Source organism: Excalfactoria chinensis, chromosome 3 (assembly GCF_039878825.1).
Source record: "Excalfactoria chinensis isolate bCotChi1 chromosome 3, bCotChi1.hap2, whole genome shotgun sequence".
Lineage (NCBI taxonomy): Eukaryota > Metazoa > Chordata > Aves > Galliformes > Phasianidae > Excalfactoria > Excalfactoria chinensis.
The window spans coordinates 41,560,216-41,580,682 of record NC_092827.1 but is presented as its reverse complement, the minus strand read 5'-3'; the positions used below and the strand labels follow the sequence as shown (position 1 = coordinate 41,580,682).

Below are 20,467 nucleotides of genomic sequence, written 5' to 3'. Positions count from 1 at the left end.
AAATACTGAACCTGCTGAATTTCTGAGTGTTTGGCACCCTTCTGAATTTTATCACCATTTGGGGCTTTATAAATGTGTTTTTCGTAATATAGCCATATAAATTATGGTGCCCACATCACAACATCTTGGTATGTCTCACTTGTGCATGCGAGTCAAAAGAGCAGCTGTAGCAAACAATCTGAGTGTTTTTGTGTTGTTTGTTTTTTTTAACCATCAACAATATAGAGCAAAAGAAGATAAGCAAACAATAATAATGTGTCTAATTGGAGTATGGACAGATGATCCAAATGAAGCTTATTGGGATAATAACAGGTTAGCTTGGCCTCGATACCTGAAGTCTTTAGCTGAATATTAGGTGGCTTGTGCCAGCGTTTCCCTGGACAAGCAGGAATGTGTACTTTTATTTGCCTTGACTTATTTGGATCTAATGAAAGAGCAGGAAGTCAGTGGTGGCTTTTGTTGCTGAGACCAATTTCCTTGTCAGGAAAATGCTTTAATTTTAAAAATACATGCAGTGCACACACATATGCATTCTGGTATAGTTAACACAAAAATGTTTGGCTGCTCAACATGTTTAAAACCTGCATGTAAAATATAAAAACATAAAGTATAAGAACTTCTGTGGTATCAGCTTTTTTTTTTTTTATGAAGAAAGGACTTCTCGGATCTATAAATATAAATGAACCAGTGCAGTAGTTTCTATAGTTACTAAATAGCTGTCAACTGCTTAGTAATGTCCCAGTAATCTACAGTTAGCTGAACAACAGTCATATTTTAAGATAATTGAAAGGTTTGGGGTTTTTGTGTGTGTGTGTTCAGGCATATTCTGAAAAGGTGAATCTTTGTTTCAGAAGTGAAAAACAGCTGAAACTCCTGATAATGGATCACTAGACAGTTTGGACGTAATTAAGGTGAAAAGGAAAAGAAATTGCCTATTCAAAATGAACAAAAAGCTTCTTTTATCAAGGAATGGTTGTATCAGGGTTACTTAAACTCCTTTTAAAAACAAACAAAACAAACAAACAAAAACAACTAGAAATTGATTTAATTTACGTAGGGAAATGTCAGCTGTATATTTTGCTTCTATTCTTTGTAACATATTTCCATTTATTGACTAAAGTAACAAAAATGCTCTGGATTTTGCCCATCTCCAGAGAGTCAGTTCCTGTGCTTTGACAGTTTCTGTGCTCTGGTTCAGTCCCTCATGGGGACACCACAGTGCAGCTGCAGGCTCTTTCTTAACAGAAGCTGAGTGCGTCCTACCAGTGCAATTATCTTCCACTTCATTCATTTTAATCCCCTTTTTATCCAGAGTGAAATCCTCTCTAACTACTCTGTGGTAATTTTGTACCTGGGTGTACCCAAATGAGTCATACTCTTCAGCAATCAAGTTGTGTCCTTGTGTCCAAGACTGGACCAGAGGAACAAGGATTCTGGAGGCCTTGTCAGTGAGGTTGCTCCTTCAACCAGGGAAATATCTACTCACAAACCACGTGCCCAATGGATGGTATTCCTGGAAACAGGCTGATTGGCATGGCCTTGTCAGTATTAAAGCACAGTGGCAAAATGGGTGAGTCAGACCAAGCTTAGTTATGTACGCGGTAATTTATCATCAGTTTTATTTGTTTAAAATTGCAGCGTGGTCATATTATTTCTCTAGCAGCTTGGATAGACAAGACCTGAATTTCCAAGCTTAGCAATTAAAGCTTTTTTTTACCTTTCCCATACTTTTTAAATGGGGGGAGGAGAACACATCACATAGGCTATCTGCACTGCTTTCAAGCTCATCTCACTGAGCAATGCAGCACATTCTTCTTGAATAATATAACAGATGTCTCTCTGCCAATTTTGAAAAATTATGTGCTTCCAAGTATTTGTATTTCACAAGTATTTACCATAGACACATTTTTCCAATGATTGATTACAAAAAGTACCAAAATTGACCATATCACTTCAAGCTGTTAAAACACAAGCTGGACAGCAAGCAAGTTCCTTTTGTTTTGACACTGTTAGTTGTTAGAATTTAGAACCGTCCTGTTGTACCCAAAGAAACACAGTGGAGAGAGCCAGTTCCCCATCGTACATCCCTTACCTATCCCCCTGGAGCTGGTACTCCAATTCAGGTGACGTGCTTTTTGTTTTAGAGCATGTATTACTGTATCTGAGAAGTAAGGGAGGTGGTCCTTCAGCAAATGTTATGGTTGCCTGAGTAATAACTGAGTGATGGACTCTTGTATTTTTTCCTGTCTTCTCCCATTTACACTGAATGTATGAAAATCTCATTTCAACAATAAATTGACATCGGCAGAATTTTTTTGAATGCCATTACAGAGAGCTGCTCAGTAAGCCTGGATCACAATCAAACAACATGCAGACATTTGGATTACATGTATACTAATTTGCTAATTTGGAAGCTAAGCTTTTCATAAACATTGTCTGACACTGAAAGGAGGGACTGAGGTTTGGAATGTTTGGCTTACACAGTATTGGCAGGTAGAGTCAGGTTCAAATACTTGAGCTTTTCAGACTTGTAGTTTTCTTGTTGAAAGCCCTGAGTTACTGGCACTTATATCACACAGGGCTTTTGTTTTTGTAGCATATTCATTAGAATGAAGGCTTGAAACTGAATTATGCCTTTATTATAATATACTCCTACAGTGCCTCTTATCAGATCTCAAAATGCTTACGCTTTCACAAGGAAACCGCAGCAGTAGCTGTTCTCAGGCTGACTTGACAGCAGTGCACGGACAACAGGCAGCGTGTGTGCTGTAGGAGTCTGTTTTGCAAATGGTCTTCTGTACATACCCAACTCATTGGTAAAATATAAGCTAGTTTAAGTCCCGATGGAAATACATGTGCGTTGCTTATAAAAGCTTCTTATTGATTTAGTTTTATCTCTTTCTTGTTTAAGCCGTTTATAAATAGTGTTTAAAAAGGCACACGCAGTTTGTGACAGTTTAACCAAACGAATTTTAGATAATTGGTGGTGGTTTAACTAGGAGGACTGCATGCAGCTAAGGCTGGGAAGAGGATGCTTCCTCAGTAAATCTCATCTCCTCTCACCATGTAGTTATCTGCTGAGCACAGCACCTTACATAAATTCTCGCTGCCTATAGCTCCTCATGGTTCTGTGAACTGGGTGAGTGATATGGGTGGTGGTAGGACAGGAGTGAGAAGCATTGGCAAAAGCCAGCCGAGTTGCTTGTAGTCAGGTACCATTTTTAGATGGCATAATTGCTCATAAACTGAACAGAGTGATATTGCACATATGGGTCTGGGCTGCGACTTGACCTTCACTATGGTTGGGTGTCTGCCAGGAGGTTCAGGCCTGTTTCTCACATTAAGAGACACGGTTTATTAGCTGTGAAATGGTGACAGCAGCGCTGTGACTGTACAGTTTCAGGGCTGAATCTGGCTTGCGTTCAGGCACCTTTGTTGCACTGGCACAATACGTGTCAGACTGCTCTCTGCAGACATGCCCCATGCCCTTTAGACTTTTGAACCAAGTGAATTGGTAAGCCTAGCTGTATAAGTTTTAAAAAGAACATTTGTAAGAACTTTTGTTTACAGGCTAAGTGTATGTCATATGGAATCACTGATGTCATGCAGGGGCTACCTGTTAATGCTGCTTGAACAAAATTACATTTTAAATCAGTAAAAAGAACTCTTTCAGACACTAACTAAAAAAAAAAGAATTGCCCTTGGTAGACTTCTAGTTTCAGTTAGATACAGTGCTTTGATAAGTAAAAACAATGTATTTAAAGAGGAGAATAACAGTGACAAATCTTCATCAGATATTTGTACAGTGGGGCTTCACACTGAGCTTGATGACATATGTAAGCTTTTTTCCTTGGTGGATTAGTATGCTAATTCATATTATCATTTTCAAACAACAGATTTCAGTCATTTTCCCTAGGTATTCATTTGTTGTTGTTATGTTACAGCAGCTTCCGAACATTGCAGTCACTGATGGGGGTTCCCTCTGTAGTAAGTGCTCCAACATGATGTTTTCTTTTTGCTTTTCTCTGTTGAGACCAATAGCTTGTTAGGGGAAGGGGGGTAGGGAAGTGTCTTTCTAAGACTTTGTCTTCATGGGAAGTTATTCCTCATAGATTGTTGTGCCTGTCCATCACCTCAAACAGTGGTTCAGCAATTAACAGAAATTCTGAGCCATAATGATGAATGAACAGCCAGTTTAACAAAGCATTGGTTCACAGATAAAAGAGGAAGACACTGTGTGCTACAGAGATCTCCAGTTTTCTTAGAATGTTCTTTCCCCATCTTTGCCCTGCCACTGTACATGTATCCTCTCCCCAGAGCAAAAGTTCATAAGTCAGTCCAGGACTATGCTGGAAGGAAAAGTACTCACCTGCATTACACAACTCTCTGACTGAGTATCCTTCCTTATTTCTTTTTCCCTCCCTATAAGATTGATTTTTGTCATTACATAAAGGGTCAGCAACCAGTAGCATCCCTGAGCTACAGTATTCAGGCAAAGAGCACGTGAGGTGTGTGCTGAATTGTGTCCTTGACTTTCCTGAGACTGCCACAGTATTTTGGAAGGTATTTTGGAATCTCCCTGTAAGTGAGCACACACACCCTGGTGTGTATCCACTTCTGCTGATCTGCGTTTGTTCTTTGGTAACAGACCAGGGATATGGTAGCAGCTAACAAACTGAACCAATTGCTGGCCATATGAGGATGTCTTAATGGTGTAGCAGAACACAACACAGAGCCACTTGGTGAAACAAACTGAAGGAAAGAGAGCTGATGGCTTCTCTGGGGATTTGCTGAGTGTCTCTTTAGGATCAGGCTGCTCAAGTTGTCTTTTTTTAAGGCAACAAAAGCTGTCTCAATTGACAAGAAGCACTGTGTCAGCCCAGCTGAGTCACCCTCAGTTTCCTTCCCTCAGCAGACTGTCCTATCTCTTTCCCTTTATTCCTACCTTGGCTTTCATAAATCCAAGCGCTTGGAATCTTTCATGTGTGTTTACTTCAGACCATGTGGCTTAGCTCTAACCAGGGATTTTAGTTCTGAGGAGCAGTAAGGCTCAGCTGCTGCCTTTTCTCGTAGCTTCCCTGCCTGCTCTGAAAGCTGCATTGCAGACTGCTGTTAAGAAATTTGAAATCACCCTTTTCTTTATCCCTGTCCTCCTGCTTCTTGGTCACAAATCCACCGTGACCATAAAAGAAATGAGAGCAATGATGCTTAGGTTGAAATACCCTCTATCAGGTGCTGTTCCATCACGCTTTATGCTTGATACTGTTTGTTTCCAGGCTTGCATTTGTTTCACTTTTATCTGCGTGAAAATAGCATTGTAGTCGGTCAGTAACGGTGTGATGAAGTCTTGGCAGTGTGCACTGTGGCAATGAAAAAGGGCTGGCAGTGAGTGAACTTCTTCAGCATTTAGAAAAAACATTTATTTATTCTTTTTTTCCATTGTATCACACTGAAGAGTCATTCTGTGCTCACAGATTAATTCAAATCGTGGTGCCAGGTAAAAAAAAATAGGCCTTAATGATAAGGATAATGAAGCTCTGATTACTTTGAGAGGCCAGGCATGTCTGCCATTGGAGGCCCTAGAGTGTGTCAGGCAAACCTGTGGCAGGATGGCAGAGCTGTGGTGGATCCTGCTGAGGAGGAGGCTGGGCTGCCATGAGCTGCCATTATGGGCCTTTGGCCTTTGGTCACAGCAGTAACAATTTGGTAATTCCTCTGTGACTCTTCCCTAAGTATCTGACAAACTGTGCTTTAGAAATTTTTCAGACGTGCTTCTGTTCGTGGTTACCCAGATTAAATCATTGACAAATACATAATACTCTTCTGTCAAATTGTGCTCCCATCAGACAAGCCAGGTAGAGTTCAATAACTGCATGTTGAAACTAAACAGCCATTCAGCTTCCTATGTTACCACCAAAATAGCAACGCCCTTGGCTAAAGCTCTTTATCACTTGGCTGACACAAAGTTTTTCTCTGGTATCCTACTTAATCCAGAGCATCTATCTCCAAAATAGTATTTCTTCTGCTTTGGTGTGTATAGCAGCGCAGCCTTCAAGGAAATAATTAATTGCTGTTTTGATGGGGGGGTTGGGGGGGAGGGGAAGCATCTAAAAGCTTTTAGCAAATGTTGTAAGCCTGGTTTTGGTGGGTTTTTTTATTATTATAATTTAAATAGAAGTAGTGTTGTAGCTGTGATAAGAGCAGCCCAGACTTGTGGGGAGAGGTAGTGGCTTTTCTTAGATCAGCTCATACAATTGGGAAAAGCAGATAAGCTTTTAAGCCTGATCCGAAGCAGAGCTTGCCCCCCGTGGTTTTCCAGCTACATTAGTTGGTCTAATGGAAGACGTTCCTTCTCCTGATAAACCCTATTTACTCCCAGGTGGTATTATTTTCTCTCCACCTGTCGCAGATGTTTTTCAAACCAGCAACTTCATATTCAGTGAAGGAACAGATGTCTTTTAAGCATCATAAATCAGGATGGGATAAGAACATGAGAGGTGGCTTCTGCTTTCTAAGAAACGCTGCCCGTCAAAGATATATTGAGCCATAGTTCACATTCTTCCAACTGTTTTCACAGACTTTTGGTTGTAAATCTGTCACAGTGAAGTGTCAGCATAGGATCTCAAGTCTTGATTACACTTAACAAAACATGCCTCCGCTGTGGTGTTTCTAGGCAACTAACATGTTGTGACCTTGTGAATAAGCAAAGATTTCATTTTCCTGTTAATTTTGCAAACATGTAACATCCATTGGTTTAAGGATGTCCACAAATTCTAATAGTTTCTTTTTAAGGGTTTGAATATTCAGTCTTTTGTTTTTTCTTTTCAGAATTTGAGTTCAGTTTCTCTCTTGTGTCCAGGGAGGTATAAGTAATTCGTCTCTAAATATCACGTGTGGAGAGGATGTCTTTTGTTCCAGCAGTGTCCATGTGTTCAAGCTGGGAACTCTGGAGCACTGGCAGGTCTTGTCTCTCACAGTGAAGTATTTCCAAATAGAAACAGGTATTTGAAAAGGAAAGGTGCTGTTTTGGGAAACGCTGTTTAGAAAAGTTATTCTTCAGAGTATGGGATGGTAATCTACCACAACAGCAAAAACCTTTCTTTGACAGAATTCTTGTTCTTTCCATAAATTTCAATTATGGAAAATTCTGTAGTGGGGTGAGAAGAAGAAAAGGAAAAGTCCCATAAGCCCTGTTTGTGTGTTTCTGGGCAACACAGTAAATATTCTTCATAGAATAACCTTAAGTACTGTCAAAAGCTTGTCATATTTATGTCTGTGCTGTGTTTACTCAAGCTGCCTAGGTGAGATCACTTCTGTGCTGTGCGATGGGTACGTGCCCTGCTATTAGCAGCTCTCCTGCATGAGGACCGGCCTGTTCACCAAAGCCCAAACAACATCATGAGGTTACTGTGACAAAGCCAAACTGCACTTTTTTAGCTCATAACCCTCTAACTACGTGCACTGAGGCAGAGGGCCTGTGACTAATACTCATCAGGAGTCTCAGAAAGGCAGCTGCCTGAGTGCATTCAAATGCAAGTCAGTATATAAGGTTTAGATCGCCTTTCATATCCCTTATAGAATTACAATCCCATTCTTTTTGCTGCCATATAAACAGGTAAGGGCTCTAAGGAACATAGAGATATCACTTCTTGACCTACACTTACTCTGCAGCCAAACAGAACTAAGTACCACTAAACCCATCTTTTTTTCAGCAGTAGGAACTCTCAATAAAAAGGGTAACAAGCTACACGAAGGGATTGGTTTTGCTACATTTATTTTCATCTCCTTAAGGTAGATTGCCTGGGTTTGTCCTCCAAAGTAAAAGCTGGACTTTGACCATGTTGCTGCAAAATGAATAGTCACAAACATGTTTTGAATGACCACGTCAGTGTTACTCTGCAGGATATGAACCTGTACTTGTAAAATGCAACGATTAACACACACGAATGCCAAGGGTACTCAGTAACTAGATAACAGTTGTGTGATGAAATCTGATGAAGGAGGCAAGCAACAATATTAGAGAAGAGCTTTTTCTTTCTCGCCTACATGAAGATACAGGAGGTGAGAGAAATTCCTGCTAACACAACAGTTTCACGCTCCAGCAGACCAGTGGAAGCAGGGGTGTGCTGACTTACACTAAAACTGCATTTAAAGGATTAGCTCTGCGGTCATCAAAGTTAGGGAAGTACATCTCCATCAGAATCTGAATGTTTTCTGTGGTTTACAAAATGCAGTAGGTAAGCTGATTAGCCATTTGAATCTCCCTAGGGCTGTTGTACACTGATGTTCTTCATTTCCGCCTAGATTTGCATGGAGGCAATGTACTCGCAAATATCCACAGCTTGTTTGTTTCTTGCATATGACTCCACTTCCCAGTGGAATACTGTATTCTTCCATAAGCAATATTCTGGTTATGTTTATGTAATTCCTTGTGCGATCCCTTGGAGGAAAAAAAAAGAAAAAAGAAAGCATCAAATGATAATCATCACAGATAAGCAATCATGTTTACAGCGTGTTTTGTGGTGCTGTGTTGGGCGCACCTGTGTTAGCACTGGCAGGCAGATCGGTGCAGGGAAGGGCTGCACAGGGATAACCTCAGGTCCCAGAAGCTTGGTTTTGCTGACTTGCACCACTCCCCTGAAATGGGATGCTGATTGCAGGGCCCACTTACTGAGTGGTGCTTCTCAGTGCTCTGTGTCACGGCTAAACAGTCTGTGTTCAAGTCAATGGCCCAGATTTTTGCAAGGCTCTTTCATAAAGGTCTTATTGTACCCTGGATGAGACCAAAGGAAGCAAATGAAATGTTAGGCTGTGTTATGGGCTATGGAAAGCAAGACAAGAGGTGGTATTGTATCTTCTCACCTTGAATGCTCCTTAGCTTTGGCTGTCTTACAAAAGGCACATCAGAAATAGGCAACTTCAGTTACCAGAACAGGCTGGAGTTTGGAGTAAAGATGAGAAAGAATAGTGGAGGGATTAATGGAAAAAAAAAGAACTAGTTGTATGTTCCCATCTTCTTATTCGAAGTAGTGATGCAGAAACTGAAAGCTCTTAACAACTTTTGTCTACAGCAGAATGATACGGGATGCTTCTGAGACAAGAGGAAAAAAAAACATTAAAGCCACCTTCTCCTCTTCTACCCATTGCTCCTCCTCCCAGAAATCCCCACTTGCCTCCCCCAGTGTCAATATTTAAACTAGTTCAGTTGAGGGTAAGCAGTTATAGAAATCTGGCAGAGAACAGCAAGATCATCTGTTACATAAAGGAGGGAAAACACCGAGTTTGGTGGCATGCCTGGACACACTCTTGCAATTTAGCAGCTGAAGAAGCTGGGGCTGTTTAGTCTGGGGAAAAGGAAGCTGAGGGGAGACCTTGTTGCTCTCTTCCAGTATCTGAAAGGTGCTTACAGTGAGAGCGGGGCAAGTCTCTTCTCACCGGTGACAGGATGAGGGGAAATGGCCTCAAGTTTAGGTTGGATATCAGGAAACACTTCTTTACAGAAAGGGTTGTTAAGCACTGGAATAGGTTCCCCAGGGATGTGGTTGAGTCACCATCCCTGATATGTTTAAAAACAGTTTGGATGTGGTGCTCAGGGACATGATTTGGCAGAGGGTTGTTAGAGTTAGGGTACTATGGTCAGGATGATCTTTAAGGTCTTTTCCAGCCTGAGCAATGTTGTGATTCTAATTCATGCCTCTTTTCGGTATCTGTTCCTGATTGGAATGCTAAATGATGATTTTTGAGTAAGTAGCTATAAAGGGGGAAAGGGATGGGACAGTATAGCTCCAAGTACCACGCAGGCATTAAATAGGCCTAACTTGAAGCCTACCTCAGCAACTATGCATAGGGCAGCCTGTTTTATCCCCACCACGTGCCAGGAGACAGAATCACAGATAAGGTTAAACAGTACATACGGAGTTTGAGGGTACCATTTCTTTTGTCTCTATCTGTGCAGGCTTTGGCTGGCTTTGGTCTTTCTCACAAAGGCTTTTTAAATTCCATCAATGCTGTTTATGAACGAACAGTTTTTAATAACTAAGCCATACCCAAGCAGGCAGTTTTCAAATTGCCCGTGAATGTTGCTGTATTCATTAGATCTCTTGGTGTTGCCAGCTGCCCACTGCTTCTTGCCCGTCAAAAGTCTTTGTTTGGGGACTCAACTGTTGGTGTTAAATGGTGTGAGCAGGTACTGCTACATTATTTATCACTGGCCTGTAGTGTTAGGCTATGGCATTTTTGTGTTGTTTTTTGTGTTGCTAGTGCTGTATGAACCTATTATGTAACCAGCTGGAATTGTTCCAACCTTGAGTGAGTGTCTGTCCAAAGAGAAAGAAAAAACCAATACAGTAGCCACAGTGCAAGGAATAGGCTGCCACTTTTTTTTGTGTTGAATTTGTGCTATTCTGTTGGCTAGCAGCTCAGCTTCATGACAAAACTTGATAGCTCAGTTCTAAGAACTGCATCTATCTGCCGAGTTTACTTAGCAAAGCTCTCAGGCCACTGGGAGGGATTTGGTTGCAGTTTGGTCGCACAAATAACAGCTTGCTTTTTGTGAAGTCCCTGCCCCATACCTTAAAACTTTCACCGTCTGAAACTTGAGTGAAGTTGCTCTGTTTGGCAGTCACGTAACAAATCTCATACCCCCAAACTGCTTCCAGTCTGAGGTGCTTAGTTTCCATCAATTGCTGATGCAGGACACGACAACTCATGCAGCAGCTGTTCTGGTGAGTGCTTACTCACCTGTACTAAGGGAGCGGACTGTCCCTAAGTCAGATGAGTAGAGGAATGCTTTTCCTAAGGACTCCTTAGCACAAGATGCTCTTCCTTACTCTTCCCCATCTTTCAGTTTCATAATCTGCCTTTTGCCCTCACTGACCAGCAGATCCAGCTGCCAGACACTGACAAGAAGTGCAGCCTTATTTCTCCTTTGAAATGCACAGAATGCAAAGGGAGAGTTTTTGAGCTTACCCTTCAGAGGCAAAAGGAAGTTGTGGTGTGATGCTGGCTGAAACTCAGTCTGCACTTAGTGACCTCATGCCAGTTTCAGATTCATTATAACGTGCTCAAAGCCAGGGAAATTCTGCCAGACTTTGTGTTTTCTGGGGCAACTCAGACATTCTCACTTTCTGAGGGCTCCTGATAATGAGCCACTAACAAAATAACAACCTGTTCTTGTAGTGCAAGAGACCTCATGGCAATAGCAGCAACTTTGGGCACAGCAGACACCAGCCTCTCAAACCTTGAAGCAAGGTGAAGTTTAGAGGGATTCTGGGGAGTCTGCTTTGCTCGTGGGCATTGAAGCTCTAGTATGGCACTTGATCTCCTTTTACAGCTCTAGTTCTCATGTCATGGAAGAGCTGAGGTGTCCTCAAGGAGAGAGCTGAGAGGGAAGTCGGCTTGTGACTGAACTGTGGTAGCATGCGCTGATCTGAACCTAAAGCCCAGCTGTTCTATGGAGGTTTCCATCCCACTTTGGTGTCTACTTCATGAACTGTCTTTTCTGTTCTGAATTTTGTTGACCACGTTTGCTGAACCAAGGAAGAAGTTTGTGTGCAAGGCGTCGGTATCATCTAAACATAAAGTATTCCATTGTCCACAGTTGATACATATTTAAGCAGGTGTAACTTTTGGTTGCATAAAATAGGTCACAAACCCGGAGTCCTGCTGAGATGTCTTTCACTGTGTACTCTTCTCAGCCTGCTCTGAGTGTTTGGCTGTACTAGGCACTTTTCAGCAATAGTGAGCAAAGGCAAAAGCTGGAAAATAATTGCAAAGCACAGAACAGATGTGCTAGTTCCTAGAAGAAGAGTCACAGAGAAATTAGCCGAAAACCTTGGAAGTGCTCCTTCTGGGCCTTTCCGCACCCCCTGTAACACTGTTCAGGCTGGGGTAAGGGCAGCTAAGATGGCTTCCTCTGTGAACTGCTCCTGATAAGCACCAAGCCACAGAGGTGAAGTGTTTTTCCACCTCACAACCTGAATGCTTTCCAGGGTAATGTACACATGCACTCGTGTAACATTGGACGTTGTTACCAGGCTGAAAATATGCTCTGTTTCTCCTGGCAGCTCACTTAAATCTTCAGATCTGTTTTGTTGACTCCGTGAGCCTTTCACAACACGCTGTTGGCTACAAACTCCCTGAGCAGCTGCCCACTCCCTTTGCCCCATGAGACAACTGGGAACAACAACACAGGGTAAAGGTTGGTGTGATCAGCAAGTTCACAGTAGTGTCATGCAATAGCAGAGCCTCATGTTTTTGTGAGGAGAGGAGGGAAGCTGTGTTTTTAGTAAAAGAGGCTTGTATAATACATATGGGAAAAGTACGTGCAGCTGTATTTCTGCAAATTTGATGGCGATCAAAATAGAACAGTCAATGCAAGTAAACAGCTAGTGATACTGCGCTGTCTGACAGAGAAAACATGAAAAAGGAGTGCAGGAGGTGTTTGCTTGCCAACTTCAGGCTTCTGTTTCTCCTGCAGCTCTTGATAATATCCCAGCCTTTTCAATGGGCTGTGGGCCTGCCCATGCCCTAGGTGCTGAGGCTTGTCTGCAGCTGTTCTTGACTGAGAGCTGTGGGTCGGTAACCCACAGCATGAAGGTGATTGCTTGAAGATTGGCTTGAATGCATTTGCATGCACCGTTTCTTACTGGTGTGCTTTTTTCTAAGAGTTTTGCCCAGTGACTTGTTTGTAGCTGTTCTTTTTTAAGAGCTGAATAAATGTCCAAAAGCTGGCGTGTAGAGCAGTGGAATAGCAGGGCTGTAGGGTGACTGGAGCCTGCACCTTTCTGTCATTCTTATACCCAGATGCCTTCTCAACTCGCCCTCTCTTAGAGAGGAATCTTGTGATTCTTCTGTAGTCAGACCTGGACTCCTGCCATCTATTCCATACACGCTGGTTGCTTATTGCCAGGCAGGCTTGTCTGTGCTTGAGGATTGTAGCGTTCCTCTCTTGGGAAACTTGTGGCCAGTAAGGCTTTCTTAAAACAAAGGATCATTTGTTGATATATACAGCAACAATTCAGAGGCAAGAATGCCGAGCCAAAAATCTAAATGTATGTTTTGTTTTATGCGAGCGTCTGTCTTGTTAAAAGGCAGAGCAGGCAGTTGTGTTGGGTTTTTTTTCACAAGCAAGTGCCCTCGCAGAAAGTTGGTCTGGTCTTGGGACCCCATAAATAGCACTGACATTACCCACATACATTCCTGTCCCTTCTGCCTCTGCTTTCCTCTCCCCTCCTGGATGATTGTATAGACAGGGGAAAAAGGGATTTGATCGCTTGTGGCTTCTGGTAGTTGGTTAGCAAGGCTCTGTGAGATGACTGCTGTGTGCATACACCCAGCCTATGTCTTCCTTGCAAAGGAGCAGCACTGATCTGTCTGGTGACTGACAGAACCTGAGGGAACAACATGAAGCTGTGATAGGAGAGAGTCAGGTTGGGTGTTAGAAAAACTTTCTTCACCAGAGGGTGGTCGAGCCCTGAAACAGGCTCCCAGGGCAGTGGTCTGGACAAAGCTCTCAGACATACGGTCTGAGTTTTGGGTGCTGCTGTGTGGAGCCAGGAGCTGGACTCTTGAATCCCTTCCAGCTTGGGATGTTCTGTGATTCTAGGTGTCACACACAGACCTACCGTACATGCAATAGCAGGGTGGGCAGGCTGTGCCCTGTGAGCTACGTGTGTTCTGCATGCACTGGAGCTACTTCTTGTGGCTTTTGTATTCCCACAATTTGTTGAGCTACATCATGTATGCTTGGCTGCCCGGGCTGTGCCTGCATCCCCCTCCAGAAACACAGGGCCTCTATCCAATGACTTTATATTAAGTCTCCCCTTGGGAAGCAGCTTGCCCTGGCTTCTTTCTTCTTCCCTCTGTCATTTGGAACAGCTACTTTTAGGAAATGTTCACAGCTGTGGAGACTTTGTCCAATTGGTATATGTGAAATAGAGCCAAGTCCATCACTCCTAGTATATTTGCTGTACAGAAGAGGACTTAGCACGTGTAAGAACAAGGAAGTGGTTCTGCATACAGCTCAGTGGCAGGCTGGGTTGTCTTGGGCACCCCGAGCAAGCTTTCCAAGCTCTGCAGAACTCTGGGATCTACAAAGATGTTGAAACATCGCTGCGCTAAGCAGAGTTACAAAGTGTATAACAAAGCACTCATCAGTAGTGTTTGGAAGCCCTCAGTGCCCACCCTGAGGCTCCTCAGAGCTGTTGCTTCTGCTGGGTGCAGGGCAGGGATGGTGCTCAGGGGGCAGGCAGCTCCCTGCTGGGCCCACGGGGACCTGGAGCAATCATGGGTGGAGGATAATAGGGGTTTTTTAACTGCCATAATTAGATAAATGATGTGGGATAGCCTTCTAGGATTATGCTGCTTCATTTTTGTGCTTTTTCTGCCAAGATAATGTTCTAAAGGAGTTGATAAATCCTATGGTATTGCTGTACTTGGCTCTGTATATTAAGTACAGAGATAGAATCAATCAGTCTCGAGGAACTGAGAACCTTACAACATGAAGATAGGTCAGAAGATGCTAGGAGGAATGCAGCTTTATAGGCATACGGATTTTTTTCCTGATAAAGGTCTGATGGCTTTCCCAAGCTCACAAACTTAGATAAATAGCACACGTTATTTGGCTCACAGCTACACCATGGAAACTGAAAGTAACACAACTGATCGTGTGCCTTAAAGTGCAAAGTGTCTGAAAGCCACAAAACACTTCCCCAAACTGCTCTTACTGATTTAAGGGCCCCTGAATCTCTAGGAGTGCTTCCCATATTCGTTTGGTACAGTTTCATTTGATTTTATCTTACTTTAACAATCCAACTCTAGAAAAACAGCTGAGAATCTGGAAGCGTGTTAGATGATGTGACGTTCTTTCACTGCATTCTGTCCTTGTCACCTGCAGGTTTTTATAGCAGGACACTGACACAGCATCTCCTGCATACACACTGTAACTTCACAACCTTGCAGCTCTGGATCGCTTTGGTCACACTCAGTTCCAATAAGCCAGATTAGCACTCCAGTACTCCTCAAGTTTGCTGTTGGTTTTTCTTTCCCCAGTGCTTGCCACTGTGTCTGATTCCTGTGAGAAGCCATTAGTAAGCTGCATTCCCCTGCTTTCTTTTCCATTCTCTTATGAGGCAGTTTTGGGGGTCAAATGCAGTTCTAATGAAACAGGGAACTAATCCACATAGAGATGATTCAGCTGGCCTCCTCTTGCTTTGAAGGGGTGCATTTGCATTGTGTGAAAGGTTTTGTTTGCAGTAGATTGCCCGGAGTGATAAGGCAACTTCCATCCATGTAGGACAGGTGTTCCAGCAGCATCTTCACACAAACAGTGGTGAAGAACAGTCTGACAGCATTCCAAATAGTGTAGCAAATAAGGTATTGCATTATCTCCTTGCTCTTAATTGAATCAATTACAAGGACTTGGAGATGCAGACGGTTCCCAAGGGTGAATTTTCACTCAACCGAGAAAGGTTATTTGTCTCCTTACGTTCTTCATCTCAGGTAGAAAGTGCCTGAGAAAGAGCGAAATGGACCCCAGCCCCAAGTGTGTGCAGTGCCATGGGTGTTTCTGTGGCCTGGCAGTCTGGAGAGACCAGGGACCTCTGTAGGCTAAACCTGGTCAGCTATACGTTTCATTTAAGAAAAGGAAAACGTTATAGACTCCAACTACCCTCTTTTACTAAGGTAAAGTGAGGGGAGGTTAAATCTCGAAGTTTATTTACACCTGAGAGAGTGTGCAGGGCGGTTGGCAGCCTACAGATGCTCCATTTCCCAAGGAATGGCAGTCTGCTGGACAACCGATCCCTTCTCATTGCCGTCTCCATCTACTGAAAGATCAGAAGTTATCAGTGAGTTACCAAGGTCAGTTCTGAAACCAGTTAACGCAGACCTTCCGTTTGGGAGGGACGTGTCAAAGGGGTGGGATGTTAACCGGAGTTTTCCTGTGTAGTGCACAAATCCCCCCCACACAACAGCAGTAGAAGAACCTACATTTCTGACATGGAACATTCGCAGCAAGCCAGACAAACAACTCCTGTAGCTCAGTTGCTGTTTATCAGCATCAGCGGAGCTGTGTACATTCACACACACACACACAAAAAGGGAAAGAATAATCTAGTCAGGCATTCTTTCAATCTGTTAAGCTTTAATCTGCCTATTTGGAGTAGTATTAGAAACCATAAATCTGTTTTTGTCTTTGCCAAAGCCTGAATAATCTCAAGATCTCAACTTCTTGTAGCTCCCTAAATTAAACCTCATACTTCTGCTACCTAATAGCTGCAGAAGGGGAGGTTAAGGGAGGAAAACAACAGAACAACGTGGTTTAGAGATGAGAGCTGTAGCAATCTTAAAGGCAGAACAAGCTAGAAAAACAACTGGTCTAAGAGTCCTGAGTGGCCAACCAAGTAGTTCAGAGAACAGATAAAGCCACTGGAGTTGCTGGAGCACGGCGAGTTGAAGTCAGTCAGATGTGAGAGCAGCTCAGAGGTGACAACTGAGCCTTGCAGTCCTAAAGACTGAACTTGCCTCTCAGCGTGGCCCATTTTCAGCCCTTTTTCCTCCTAAACAACTAGTTTTTGTCCCTGCTCTAAGGCTGTCAGCTGAGGTGCCATTCCTCAGAGCTGGTTCCTTTTGACACACGCAGCGAGAATTTAGACTTATGTTTATCTATCAGATGCAGTTTACCTTCCTCCCTGGAGTTATGTACCAATCCTAATAACAGAGTGCACTTTTTGAAGGCTGACAGATCAGAACGTTAAGATGGTATAAAAAGGAATGCTTTGAAATTCTGATCATTTTTGCTTGACCCGTTGATGGAACGAGATATTCTTCTGTTTAATTTAAATTCTTTCATCGCTGCAATGAATGGTTTAATTGCTGCGCCTCCCCTGTTGGTATCACGATAAACAGTTTTGCTATTCTAGAAAGAAGTAAATAACAAAGGGATAGGGGAGATGAGGAGAAGTTTGCTATGAAAAGGGCAGTGGCTGCGGACGGGCAGGAACGAGAGGAATCCACCAGGAAAGGTTCGGAGGTGCTGGTGTGGGGCTGCTTAGTCACAGCTGAAGCACCTGGTGAGCTCATCGAGGCGCCGGCTTAGGTGGGGCTGCTCCAGCTCTTCTGCTGGCTGAAGAGATCATTGCCCCCATGCTTTTATTCCTGCTGCTCTGCTAGCAGTCACACATGGTGTTCTTGATGAAGCAGCACCACATCCTTTTCCCAGCAGGAGCTCTTAGGGGAGAGTCCCCACGTGGAGCAGTGACCCTCCAGCAAGCGCAGTTGTGTGTGCGGGGCACAGCACCCATCTGTGGCCTCCAGCCAGCACAGGGCTCAAAGGCACTCGGCCTCAAATGCTGGTGTTTATATCCATGCTGCTGAAATCGCTGCATCTTGCCAAAGTGAGCAATGCCTTGTGGAACAAAATATATCTAAGAACTAAATCAGGTACCTCAGAGTACCAGGGAAACACTTGTTTTTAGTTCTAGGTTCCTTGTGGGGAAGAATTGTCTGATCATCCTCAGAGATACTGATGTGATATCTGGGGCTTTGCAGTAACAGGCATTTAAGTGCTCCTGCTTGGATAGCTTTTCTGTGGAAAGAATGTAAGATGCTGGCTCGCCAGCTCTTCAGAGTCATCTGTTTGTGCTGAACTTTACTCCAACAGTCACTGTTAGGCTGAAATGGCACCACTCCTGAGTGACAGAGGGTAAGTGAAGACGTGTGTGTGCAGCATCAGGCTTCTCACATTTAACTGACTTGTCTCCTTTTAGCTTCACTCCTGCATTTCTTTTGCTGTGGCAGTAAGGAAAGGCTGCATTTCTGATGACTTAACCTAGCGAGAACAGATGCTGAATGCCATCCTTTTACGCAAGCAACTTTTATGGCAGTTTTATGGAAGTTTCCTTGCTTTAGGTGTTGTTTGCTTGAGGTGACTTCATAAGCATATCTATTATATGGGCTTTCTTTCAAAGGTAACTTGCTATCACTGGAATGGGTTACCCAAGGAGGCTGTGGATGCCCCATCCCTGGAGGCATTCAAGGCCAGGCTGGATGTGGCTCTGGGCAGCCTGGTCTGGTGGTTGGTGACCCTGCACACAGCAGGGGGTTGAACCTGGATGATCACTGTGGTCCTTTTCAATGCAGGCCATTCTATGATTCTATGATCTGTATTTTCATGTTAAAAAAAGAAAAAAAAGTTGTTTTTTTCCCTTATGAGCATTTCACTGGATCTCTGTATTCTTGCACTGATACGTGGTCAGATGTACTGAAGGATGTCTCATGAGCTCAAGTTATGCAAACTGTCCATATGTCTGTCCCCGTGTCCCCAGCTGCACTGGGTGCTGCACTTGTCAGTCCCCAAGCAAGCCTTGTGCCGGTGCCCAGCTGTATTCCTCCTAATACTGCCCAGGTCACGCAGGGTAGCCTGGAAAGGGAATGTACAGTCCTCTCAGTGTACAGCTGCATAGCAATTTACAGATCAGCATGTGGTTCAGTTCCGTGCATTCCTTGATCTGGGAGAGCTGCACTTTGGAAACAGGCATGCAAGCGCTGTGAGGACCAACAGCAGCAGAGCAGGGTGCTGAGATCCTGCTGCAGGGACGTACCTGGGCCTGAGCACAGCTGGTGGACCCAGGCTCTATGGGAGAGCTTTTAAGAACACTCTTATTTGTTTGTGGCAGCTGCGTGACTTCCTCTTCCCCTCTGTGCGTGCTTGTTCTGACATGTCCCCATCTTCATCTATCCTGATGCAGAAAGCAAAGAACGTGGTAGAACTTCCTGCTGTAGAGCTGGCTGTTTTGTTAGGAGGAAAAGTCCCTGGGATGACAGCAGGGAATGATCTGCATCTGCTGAGTCTCTTTGTGTGTGAACAGGCTTCCTCATTAGAGTCCAGGCAGGGCAGTCAGCCACTGTGGGGAAAAACACTTCAGACAACTGAGTGCTGCCCTTTGTATTTTCTATTTTGCTCTTCCAACTATGTTAACAAACTCACTGGAGGGCACAGCACTTCATCCAACATCCAGGAAGGTTTCTTAGGGTCAGGCATCTTCTTGTGTTTAGACTTTTCAGGTAATGACTTTGTTTTTCAACAGCTTTCCTGAGCCCAAGCCAGCCCTCTGCCTTTGCAGCAGGAGGAGCCCATTCCATGCCTCTCTGTTATGTTTTGGCCGGGAGTGAGAAAGTAGCCGGTGGGAATTAAAACCGTGCTCTTCATCCGTTTGTTTTATTAGCTCACCAAATGGAACCTTCCTTGCCAATACCACATTCTTCTTTTTTCCGTGCTTCTGCTGAGCACTTTATGAAGTGCAAGTCGTTATAAAGCAGACATCGCTTCTGGAGAAACTGAGCAGTGTAGTGCCGAGTCCCCGGGCATGGAGCTGGGACATTTGTACATTTCCAGGTACTTCAGCATAACAGCAAAGCCTTCCGAAGCAGAACAGCCCTTTGCTCCACAGTAAAGCCGTAGCCCAGAGAGCAGGTGGTATTTGGGAAGGAAAGAATCACAAAATGCCGTGGGTTGGAAGGTAACCTCAAAGATCATACAGCTGCCCCACACCTGCTCAGCTGCCCAGGGCCCCATCCAACCTGGCCCTGAGCACCTCCAGGGCTGGGGCAACCACAGCTTCTATGGGCAGCTGTGCCAGAGCCTCACCGCTACTGAGTGAGGAATTTCTTCCTAACCACATAACCCAAAGCTCCCCTCTTGCAGTTCAAACCCATTCCCCCTTGTCCTGTCACTGTGTACCTGGGCAAAAAGTCAGTCCCCCTCCCCTTTGTAAGCTCCTTTCAAGTACTGGCAGGCTGCAGTGAGCCCTCCCTGGGGCCGCTTTAACACTAGAACTGTGCAGAATCAGTATTTTGAGCCACATTGATGCTCTCGGTACCATCCTCAGTGTTTTCTCCACTTGGCTGTGAAATCTCTACGCCTGTAGCCACCTGTGAGGCTTTTCAGCATTCAGTTTTATATTGAACAGATGTGTAAAGTTCAGAGTTGTGGAATTTCCCTCTTTGCTGCTGCACCACAGCTCGTAAAGGCTCGGGATCTCTGACCATCCAGTTTGCTACATGCGGGGTCACCAACCAGCAGACCAGGCTGCCTAGAGCCACATCCAGCCTGGCCTTGAATGCTTCCAGGACATCCATAACCTCCCTTGGTAACCTGTTCCAGTGCGTCACCGCCCTCTGTGTGAACGTGTGTCACGGAGCCCCAGACCTGCTAGGTAGGAGCCGGCAGTGCCGAGGGTCGACCAGAGGCACGGAGCGCTGCAAACAAAGGCCGGGTGTTTTGCTGACGGCATTGCAAAACGTCTGTTTGCCCCGCGCTGCCGCCATCTCGGAACCGGGCGCCGGGCCAGACGTGTGCAGCAGCGCGCTTGGTCACACGGCTACCTGCAAAGCTTGGCTACCTGCAAAGCTTGGCTACCTGCAAAGCTTGTCCCCCGCACCTCCGCGCTTTAAAAGGCGTAGCGGT

The 20,467-nt window shown here is 44.3% G+C and overlaps 1 protein-coding gene across 1 annotated transcript in view; it reads left to right on the top strand.

Annotated features, from left to right (window-relative positions):
* SESN1 (sestrin 1) overlaps nucleotides 1–20,467 on the top strand; it is a 66,056-nt gene that overhangs the window by 33,980 nt on the left and 11,609 nt on the right. The window lies entirely within an intron of this gene.